The sequence below is a fragment of the Sceloporus undulatus genome, chromosome 2 (genome assembly GCF_019175285.1).
Source record: "Sceloporus undulatus isolate JIND9_A2432 ecotype Alabama chromosome 2, SceUnd_v1.1, whole genome shotgun sequence".
Lineage (NCBI taxonomy): Eukaryota > Metazoa > Chordata > Lepidosauria > Squamata > Phrynosomatidae > Sceloporus > Sceloporus undulatus.
In genome coordinates this window covers 76,886,204-76,897,501 of record NC_056523.1, presented here as the reverse complement: position 1 = coordinate 76,897,501, position 11,298 = coordinate 76,886,204, and the positions used below count along the sequence as shown (strand labels likewise).

The following is an 11,298-nucleotide window of genomic DNA, read 5'->3' as shown; positions in this document are numbered from 1 at the left end:
CTTAGAACATGTAAGGCCTCACTTCTATTGCTTGCCTGCTTACCCTCTCTATCCCTCCCATACTATGCACATACTGTACACTCTTGACTCCATCATTCCAGTAACAGTATCCTAGCCTATTATTTTTGCTCCATCATGTGGATATCTCCAGGCCTGCCAGGCCAGGCCACTTGAGCCATATGTATTTTTGCTATTCCAGTCTCAGCCTATGCAAGGGACTACCTTATACTAAGCTCAGCAGAGAAAGGTGAGTCACCCAGGGCTATAACTATCTGGGGGCATTTGTTCTCCCAGATAAGAGTTTTGCCTTGCCCCATGAAATTTTCTTGCAGTCCCCAAATCTTTAGCATTGCAGAGAGTGAAACACTGAGAACTGATCACACACACCCCTCACCACCACTATTTAGTCCAAAGGAGGGTGACAAAAATGGTGAAAGGTCTGGAAACCATGCCCTATGAGGAATGACTTAGGGAGCTGGGGATGTTTAGCCTGGAGAAAAGGTTAAGAGGTGATATGATAGCCCTGTTTAAATATTTGAAAGGATGTCATATTGAAGAGGGAGCAAGCTTGTTTTCTGCTGCTCCAGAGAACAGGACCCGGAACAATGGATGCAAGCTACAGGAAAAGAGATTCCACCTGAACATTAGGAGGAACTTCCTGACAGTAAGGGCTGTTCGACAGTGGAATGCACTCCCTCGGAGGGTGATAGAGTCTCCTTCCTTGGAGGTCTTTAAACAGAGGCTGGATGGCCATCTGTCAGGGATGCTTTGATTTGGATTTCCTGCATGGTAGGGGGTTGGACTGGATGGCCCTAGTGGTCTCTTCCAACTCTACGATTCTATGATTCTATGGCCTGTTACAGTCTGCCAAAATAAAGCTGCTTCAGGTCTCTTTGGAGGTATGGTGTTTAAATGATGCATGGGTCCTAAGACTCCGGAGGTCACGCCAAATCCACACTCCATTCCTAAGCACCAGAGTACAGCTTTGGTGCAGCTTCCAGATTCTTAGGATGCATGCATCATTTAAACAGCATACCTCCAAAGAGACCCGAAGCAGCTTTATTTTGGCAGTCTGTAACAGGCCTATGATTCTATGACCTTGCTTTAATTGGGTTCTGGTACACCTTCATCCTGACTATGGGTATCTAGGAATTAACTTGACAGTAGGAATGAGCAACCCACCCCCAGAGAATGCAATGTGCTTCCTGCTGTGATAAAAAAAATGCATCAATGAGCCAAGCTCTATAAATACTCTCCTATAGGCATGCCCCATTGCTTGATACAGCCAGTCTCTCTCTCTCTCCTCAGTCTGCCCTCCTGCAGGACTGCCCACCCCCTTCCCAGGGACAGAGAGCATGGCAAACTGCCCACAGCCATAGTAACAGCTAGAGTCTCCCAGTCCAGGACAGGGACTGTGCCACAAACGACAAAGAGGTGGAACGGAAGACTTTTCATAATCAGAAACAAAACAACAAAAAGTGCACACAGGGGGTGGGGGAAGCTCTTGCATCCCAACAGATAAGCCCTGTGGGATTCCAAAATACCACACTATATCCTAGAGATGTTCAGGGTTTCCCCCGCTTATGTCTATACCAGAAGGTCCTGATACTTGATCTATCATGCAGCAGTTTCCAGAGCTAGGAAACATATGTCATTCCATTGCCCCATTAAAAATTAAAGCTGGAAAAAAGTGGAGGTTTGTTTGTTTGTTTTAATGCATGCAAGCCCAGCAAATACAAGAGCAGCCCTTATCCTCCTGGATAACTCACCACTCAATGGACAGCACTTTCAAAGATTTTGCTATAAGCAGCACATTATGTTCAAATATGGATAAAGTAGTTAGTAATGAGATCTGCATGTTACATTTAGACAATTCACAGAGTTTTATAGCCCTCAAGAGGACTTTATGAGAGGGAGATTGACTCATAATACACAATCCATCCACAAACACAAAGATTTCTTCTGAAATGTAACTCCAGAATAAACTCAGCATAGTTTGCCTTTCAGCTATCCAAAGGGCCAGAAATCTTTACAACCTAATAGGCTCATATCATTATTCCCATAATGCTGAGACCAAATCAGAGAAAAGAGTGGCTTTCCCAAGGCCATCTAATACATAAGTGAGATTTGAACCAGTAACTTCCCAAGTTACACTCTTAGCCATTGTGTCATCTCTCATAGTACCCAAAATGTAAGGCTGGAAGGAATCTGTAGAGGTCACCTGGCTGGTACCAAGGAAGGAAATCCAACATCTGAATTATCCTTAACCAATCTTCTAGTGAAGGGGATTTACATCAGCCTTTTCTATGCTCGTATTACTTCCATTCTATCTCTGCCTTCCCTTTCAATTAATTATTTAATCAATATTTAGTTATTTAATCATTCATTGTTTTCCTTTCAGAGCTAGAGTAAATACATCGTAAAACTGATTTACAACAGAAGTCAGATGACAAATACAGAGCTGGGAAAACAAACTTCGTACAGAAATTATCAGTATTTGAATTAAGTAGGCTGAAAGTTAAAAACAAAAATACTGTACAGTACAAACTTGATTATTTCAGCCAAATCGTGTCTTCCTCCTTTAGCTTTCTAAAAAAAGGGGACTACCACACAAGGTTGTGGGGAGGCTTTCTGAGCTTGCCTTGAAACCCAGGAAATAATGTTCCCCACAAGTGGAGCCCTGCAGAGACAACCCCTATTATGCGGAAGAGTGAAGTGACCACCTCAGGAGACAAATTCCACCTGAGCCCCAGTCTTTCACCTTAAAGGGGAGAGAGTGCTGGATGTGATGAGCAGTCTTCTTTAAACTAACCTGTTGCTCTCAGGCAGATCCTATGTCTGGGGTACGCATTAGTGTGAGAATCAGCTCTGGTTCTGAGTCTGTACATTAAAGAAACTTTGCAAGGTGCCAAACTCTATCTTCAGAATAGGTTCACACTTTCAGTACTTTCTTGAAAGTTCAGACTTAAACCTATTGCAGATTCACCACCGCATTGACACAGGAGCCATTAACCATCACTGGGTGATGCCAGTCCAGTTAGAATTCAGGGGAGGGAGGGACAAAAGGTTGTTGTTTGCCACAGGCAGCAAAATAACTTGGCCCAGTGCTGCCTGAATTACTTCTGCTGAGAGACACCATAGACTTAAACCATGTTGAAAGTCTCTCTCAGATCTGCAGCCAGCTATTCTACTCTCAAGCTTCAACATGTTTCCTATACACACACCACAGACTTGGAAAGGATTGGGATGAAGCATTAAGCCTTATGCATGGGAGATCTGGGACATTTTCTATATGCTGTTACAAACTGGAAGTAAGTCACTGTGAAACCCACACGGTGAGATCTGTGCAAAGTGGAACAGACTACCTCAGGAGGTTCTCCCTGTGTTGGGGGCATTTAAGCAGGGCCAAGTCAGCCCTCTGTCAGGGACATTGGAGAAGCATCTTGTGCTCAAGATCCTGCATGGGGTACGAGACTGGTTCAGGGATGGGCAAAGTACAGTCAGTCCTCCCTATCCACAGGTTCTGTATCAATGGATTAAACCAATCATTTTCAACCAATGAAAATATTTTAAATTTTTTTTAGAAAAAACAAACTTTTGAGTTGCTTGTCATTTTATATAAGCGACACCATTTTACAACACTTCTGTATATAATGGGACTTGAGCAACCATGGATTTTATTATCCACAAAGTTGGTGGGTTTGGAACCAAAATCCAGCACATTGTGAGAGTCCACTGTATGGCACTGGATCTACATATAGCCTATTCCAAGGCTGCTTTTGCCCTCAGGCATTGTATGCCATTGACTAGACTCCCATGGGCAGAAAACTGGCCCCCAAACCTGGTGAATTTGCCCATCTCTGGACAGGGACGTAGCCAGGATTTTAGGAAGGGGGGGGGGTCCAGACTAAGTGCCACCATTATAATGGGGCTTGGGCGTGGTGGCACAGCAGCATGCACAATTCATTTTTCTAATGGAAGGGGGGGTCCAGACCCCAAGAACCCTCCCCCCTTGGCTACGTCCCTGCTCTGGACAAGATGAGCACAAAGTCCCAATTTTTTGAGTGCCCAAGCCTGTGGTGAACTGATGTAAAACACAGTGATAATGACTGCAGGCACATAACTGTTGGTCAGTTGCACACAAGAAGTACACAGAAACATCCTCTGCCTCCCAGATGAATCCTATCAGTGGATGTTTAAAGATGATTGTAGTCCCTGCCCAGTGCCAGGAATGGTGCCCTGTGTCAAGGTATGGCTGCCATGAGACACACTGGTCTAAGTTCCAGTTAGAGTGGGCTCACTATATTATTTGCTGAAAAGACAGTCTCTTTGGGTTTACTCTAGTCATATTTTATTTGCTAAAAAGTCAGTCTCATTGGGTTTACTCTAGTCAGGACTAGCAACCGGATTTAGATCACTGTCTATTCAGGCCTAACCCCTAATTCCCATTTGTCAGGTAATTCGAAAAAGACTTTACTAGAGGACCAGATATTTTGTGACTCTTCCATCTCAGGAGTTAGTCTCACGATTCTAAAATCTAGGTTACTGTATCACCTGGCTAGTCATCAATTAAGGTAAAGTCTTCCCATCTTCCTTTTCTAAGTTATTTTGAGATAGAGAGAGGATTGATAAAAACCGCTGTATCAGTCTGGAATATCAGCATGCAAAGGGATCTTGGCACCTTTGAGACTAACTTTTTGAAAGAAGTTGTAGCATAAACTTTTGTAAGACTTGGTTGATTTCCTCAGATGCCTGAAAACTCCTGACATGGTGAGAACAAGTTGCTAAAGGGATGGATATTTATAAGTTTTTAGAAGGAAAAGTGAGACAAGGGAAAGAAAATAAACTGGTACAGTTGTGTGGGAGAGGAAGGGACAGCAAATGGATGCCTACTTACTGGGCCAGAGGGGACGGTCTTCCCCACAGACTAAGATGGAATCCACACGGCAGAAATAATCCGGGTTGACACCGCTTTACCTGCCATGGCTCAATCTGGGGATGGGAAATCTGGGGATGGTAGTTGGTTGTGGCACCAGAGCAAAGCTCAGAATGCCCTAACACTGAGCCATGGCAGTTAAAGCGGTGTCAAACTGGATTCTTTCTGCAGTGTGGATGGACCCTAAACCCTCTACTCTGCCTAAACCAGTGGTCTCCAAATTATGCCCTTTAAGAGATTTTGGCCTTCAGCTTCCAAAATCTCAGACTATTGGCCAACGTATCTGAGGTTTCTGGGAGATCTCTTAAAGGGCACAGTTTGGGGCCATTGGAAAAAGAGGGGAGAAGACGCACATGGCAGAGGAAAGTGAGCGCCAGTCCCGAAAAAGACAGGTGAGTTTTAAAAATAAGTAAATAGTAGAGAGGATATTATTATTGTCACCATTCCTCTCTAGCCCTCATTTTCTGCTGCTGCTATTATTTATACCCGGCCGCTCTGTTTGGATCGAGGCGGCTTACGGTATAGGTAAAAGTAAAATACAGAACAAAAACCCGTGATCCCTCCCTCCCCACAACACTGACAATTCCCAAATAATATTCCCAAGTATGAAAATGGAATCAAATTGCTACCAGAATGAAAGCCAGATCCCAAGGCTAAGTTTATCAGCTGCTACAGCTCAGCTCCGGAGAGGAGGCCATCCCAAGCCCTGCTTGGACTCTCTTGTCTGGCTCAAGGCTTTGAAATTCTGGGAGTTGGAGTTTGTTGTGGGATCCAGAGCGGAGAAGAGCTCCGCTCTGGACCCCACAACAAACTCCAACTCCCAGAATTCCATAGCCTTTGAGCCAGAGTGGTGCCAAACCGGGTTATCTCTCCAGTGTGGATGCAGCCAAAAGTTTCCCAGTCGAGGAGGGCATGAGCAAAGCAGACTTCTAGAAAGCCCCTTGGAGGGGAGCATCCCTTTGCCAGGGCTGGGGAGCAGAGAGGGGTCCCTACCTCGTCTCGGACCCCTGCCTCCTCTCCTCGGTGCACCTTCCTCTTCTTCCTCCTCCTCCTCCTCCTCCTCCTCCCTGTCCCTGGGCAGCTTATGGAGAGTGAGCCCATAATCCCCAACGGAGGGGAGGTTAATGCCTGCCAGGACCGCCCCCACGCTGCCCTCCAATCTCCGCCGCCCAGGGAGCAGCGTCACGCCCCGGACCCCCTCCCCTCCCCTCCCCTCCCCTCCCTTCCCCTGGAGAGGGCAGGCCACCCTGCTGGGCCCACTGGCAGGCAGGCAGGCAGGGAGGGACCTCCTTTGCTAGGACGACACACGGCGTCCTCCTTTTCCAGGACATGTCCTCCATTTCAGCCTTCTGTCCAGGAGGAGGCATCATTTCTTAAAACATGTCCTCCATTTCCACTTTCTGTCCAGGAGGAGGAGGAATCGGGGAGACCAGGCGTCCTCCTTTTCCAGAGCACTCGTCCTCCATTTACACTTTCTGTCCAGGAGAAGGCATCAGGGGGAGCAGAGGACCTCTTGTTCCGGAACATGTCCTCCGTTCCCACTTTTGCTCCGGGAGGAAGAATCAGGGGGACCAGGCGCCCTTGTCCTTTTCCCCCCTGGAAGATCCTGTTTTTGACTGAAGTTCTGGCCCCTTTTCTTTTATCTGATGAAGCTGTGACTTGATGAAGACATAGCCTCCATTTCCACCTTCTGTCCGGGAGGAGGAGGAATCGGGGGGGACCAGAGGGCCTCCCTTCCCAAAAGATGTCCTCCACTCCCACTCTTCAGGAGGAGGAATGAAAGTGCCCAGGCGTCCTCCCTTCCTTCCAGCCTTCTGCCCAGTAGGAAGACTCAGGGCCCGGGGCCCCCCTCCCAGGGGGGGGGGGGGGGGGGGGGCAGGGCACAAAGGAGGACAAAATGGAGGACCGTCGAGAAGCAAATGGAGGGACAGGGCCAAAGATAGGCTCCAAACCCTCCTAGCGATAGAATGGAGGACGTTGTGGGATTCCTCATGGAGAGAAGGTTCAAACGTAGGACGTGCCCTAGAAAAGGAGGACGTGGCTGGTGCCCCTTTTGTTCCAGGGGAGAAAAAACCCCTCAGAGGCAGCAGCCCTGGGCACCTTGCTTTGGCGGGAGCCCTCCTGGACTGCCCCAGAGAGAGACCCCCCCCTCCCCAGACACACACACACAAGGCAGCCAGAGGAGAGGGAAGCGGCTCCCTCCCGAGCTTCCTCCCCAGGGCAAAGGCCTGGTCCTCCTCGGGGCTGAGCCCGAACTCCCGGCCCCTTTCAGCACCTGGAGAGCTCCTGCCAAGCCCCGGCCGCCCCCTTGGCGCCTTCCAGGGAGCCACCGGGGCCTCCAGAGTACTGCAGGCTGGAGTGGGCTGAGCAGGAATCAGTATAGGTATGGAATGATAGTACTGAAATCATTATAAATACAGTGGGACCTCCACACTCAAGCATGGACTCTTAGAATCCCAGAGTTGGAAGAGACCCCAAGGGCCACCCAGTCCAACCCCATTCTGCCATGCAGGAAATCCAGATCAAAGCATCCCCCCAAAATGGCCATCCAGCCTCTGTTTGAAGACCTCCAAGGAAGGAGACTCCACTATACTCCAAGGGAGTTTGTTCCACTGTTGAACAGCCCTTACTGTCAGGAAGTTCCTCCTAATGTTGAGGTGCAATCTCTTTTCCTGGAGCTTGCATCCATTGCTCCGGGTCCTGTTCTCTGGAGCAGCAGAAAACAAGCTTGCTCCCTCCTCAAAGTGACATCCCTTCAAGTATTTAAACAAGGCTATGATATCACCTCTTAACCTTCTCTTCTTCAGGCGAAACATATTTGCTGGGGTTAGGGGCCTACAACCCCCATGAAAGTGACAAACCCCTAACTAAAAAAAAAAACCCTACTTTTTTCTTTTCCCTGAGAGAACACCTCTCTAGGAATTTCTAGGTCCTCCACCGAAACTCTATGGACAACATCTTGTAGACGTTGACCACAGAATTGCACAAGAGGATCTTCAAATGTCTAGAGAAGTGTTCTCTCTAGGAATCTCTAGGTGCTCCAGTGTGACCCTATGGTCAACCTCTGGCAGAGTCACACTGGAGGACCCAGAGATCCCTAGAGAGAACATATCCATCAAATCCATTAATAATCAAATCCATAAAAGCCAAAGCCACAAATGTGGAGGGATGACTGTATTTTATTCTTGTAGCACTTTTCAGACTAACTGAAAGAAGGAAGTTGGCAGCATGTGCTTTCATAGACTTCAGTCTACTTCCTTAGTGGCATTTAGTGAAGTGCATCTGAGGAAGCAGACTGAAGTCTACAAAAGCTCATGCTGCCAACTTCTTTATTTCAGTTAGTCTCAAAGGTACTAGATCTTTTACATACTGATTCTACAGACTAATATGGCTATATCTTTGTATTTTATTCTGTTTGTAATGCACCATGTACATGTATGATGCTATATAAATAAACAATGATAATAATAATATCAGCAGCCTTGTTTCCACAGCCCCAGACTGCTCTGAGTCAATTTCCACATGGAAGATTCCCAAAGATTCTCAACTTTCTGCAAGTTTTCTGAAAACAAGTACAGTAAATCCTCCACATTCGCTGAGGTTAGGGATCCCAGTGAAAGTAGGGAAACTGAGTGAATACTTCTCTAATAATAATAATAATAATAATAATAATAATTTGTTTTATTTATATACCGCTATTCCAAAGATCATAGCGGAGATCAGCAAGTAAGCTAATTAGCAAGTAAGCTAATTTGCCCCCAACAGTCTGGGTACTCATTTTAGCGACCTCGGAAGGATGCAAGCCTGAGTCGAGTTTGGGCCCTTTTGCTGGTCTTGAACTCACAACCTTGTGGTTTTGAGTGAATGGCTGCAGTACAGGCATTTAACCACTGCGCCACCAGGGTTCCTAGGAATTGCTAGGTCCTCCACTGCAATTCTGTAGCCAACATTTGCTGGACATGGACCATAGAATTGTGCTGGAGGATCTACAAATACCTAGAGAAGTGTTCTCTCTAGGATTCTCTTGGTTCTCCAGCACATCGTCTGGTGAAAGTTGGCCATAGAGTCATGCTGGAAGACCTAGACATTCCTTTGTTGTTGTCGTGTACCTTAAAGTTGTTTCTGATGTTTGGTGGCCCTACAATGAACCTATTGTAGGATTTTCTTTGCAAGATTTGTTTAGAGGAGGTTTGCCATTGCCTTCCCCTGAGACTGAGAGAGTGTGAATTGCTTAAGGTCACCCAGTGGGATTCCATGGCCAAGTGGGGAATCAAACCCTGGCCTCTAGAGTTGTAGTCCAACAGCCAAACCACTATGTCACGCTGGGAGGGAATATATTAATCAAATTTGCAAATAATCAAATCTGCAAAAATCAAAGCCACAAATGTGGAGAGTTGACTGTAGATTTATAGCCCAAGATTGGTTCTTCCTATTCCATCCCTCTTCCACAACAATGGATCCATCCATCCCTTCCCATTCCAAGATATATTAATTCTTTGCTTCGAACAGCGATCCAGCACTGTATCAGAATTTAATAAAATCCATATGTGAGAGTCACTGCATTCCATGCGTTTGCATTGGCTGCTTTTCTTCCCTCATTAGTTTTACTCATTTCAGCTATGCAGTTATAGCACCACGAGTCCATTTTAACTGCCACTGCTGCATCCTATGACACCCTGGACTTTGTAGTTTCATGGGATGCTTCCTGTAAGTCAATTCTGCATATCACCTCCCTAAACTGCATGTTCCAGGATTCCACAGGACAGAACCATGGCAGTCAGTATAGAATCTGTGCCATAATTATGTGATAAGAAAGAGCCCCTGTTTCCCCTGTTCATACTGAAGTTTGATTATACTTGTCAGATATCTGGATCTAGGTTTCATTTCCCATTGCTATTTAGAATAATTAGGATTGCTGAAGGTGGAGCATTTTGTTCCAATAAATAAAAATCAGAGGCAGAGGATGATCTATTTTTCCCATAGCCCCAGAGCCATCTCACACACTTTTAGCCACATTTAGAAGTGTATTAGCCATTCATGTCCCTCAAGAACTCAGTTTCTATCTCCTAAGGGTATCATTTGCAATCACATTTGAGTTACCTAATTCTTATCCCAAGGTGCCTCTAGTCTTTTTCTCAATTTGGGATTTGTTCCAGAATCATATGCAATATTTAGAGAATCAAGGGAATGTATGGAAATGTTGGCTTTCCAAGTTCTCATTGATTCAACAGGCCTACCCTAGTTGAGAACAACAGCTGAGTTTAGTCTCAAGAGTGTAGATGTATTATATTCCTTAGCTTCAATTTTCCTGTTCCATTTCAAAAAGGACAACAAGATAAAACGGTTTTTTCTTTGTGTAGATAATCAAAAGATAATTTATGGTATTTCATTTGTTTTTGAAGGCAACATTTCTTTCTGAGTAACACCATCTGGTCCATTTCTATTTAAAATGATATTCTCAGTCTTTTAAAAATATTTTATTGAAAGAAATTTTCTGTACTACAAAACTACATATAATGGAAATACATACATATAAAACATAGATAAACACAAAATTACAAACACACTAGTAAACCTATAAAAAGTAAAGAGGGAAAAAAGGGAATAATGACTTCAAACTTTTCAACTAATGGTTATTCATGATATATCTATCTTCCTCTGTCATCAATCCCTTATTTTAAATTTCTTCTGTTAACTAATCCTGCTAATCTTCATATTCAACTACTAAATATTTCCCCTGTTGTATCTATAAAAAAGCAGTTACTGGTTTCTAGTCTTTATCAGTCCAAATCTTGTATTAAGAGTTGTGAAAGATAACGCTCGCAGTTTGGTGCAATTCACCTTGACTGATGTCTTTCACAATTTCAACAAATTATGCAAATCTGCAGTAAGGCGTATCATCCAGAATGTCTTCTTTAACACTTCTGATCAAGCTTCTGCCTATGATATTACAGCCCCAGTTGTGGGGTCAGTTTGTTGCTTGAAGCATAACGCCACCCCAAGACAGCAATGCTGTAAATGTACTTCAATGTAGTGTTTTGTAATTCAGTGTTGTAGTAGATGGTTAGCATTTGACTCACATTCACCTCTCTTTCTCTCTACCCATATTTTCAGTGGGAATTATATTTCTTTTCTTTCCTTTTTTTAAATGAACCATCACATACAGTTCATTAGTTGTTTGAGGGACTAGGTCCTTTTCCCTCCCCAAGGGAATCATTTTCTTTTGGTTTTGTAAACACTGTTTTATACCATACATATTTATATTCATGCACAAGATGTTTACCGTCCCCCAAAACACTGCCACTTGATTATTTGTATTCTTCCCCTAGTTTTCCTGTTTTGTAGTAATACAAAGGCATACA

General features: G+C 44.8%; 1 protein-coding gene across 2 annotated transcripts in view; it reads right to left on the bottom strand.

Annotated features, from left to right (window-relative positions):
* The window catches only part of SLC38A3 (solute carrier family 38 member 3), a 115,457-nt gene extending 109,403 nt beyond the window's left edge, over nt 1-6,054 (bottom strand). The window contains exon 1 of one of the 2 annotated variants that reach the window (XM_042451116.1): nt 5,930-6,054. The gene's annotated coding sequence lies outside the window, so the exon portion shown is untranslated. The remainder of the gene's footprint in view (nt 1-5,929) is intronic. The other variant, XM_042451115.1, reaches the window with a different exon arrangement.
* Between the last annotated feature and the right edge of the window lie 5,244 nt (nt 6,055-11,298).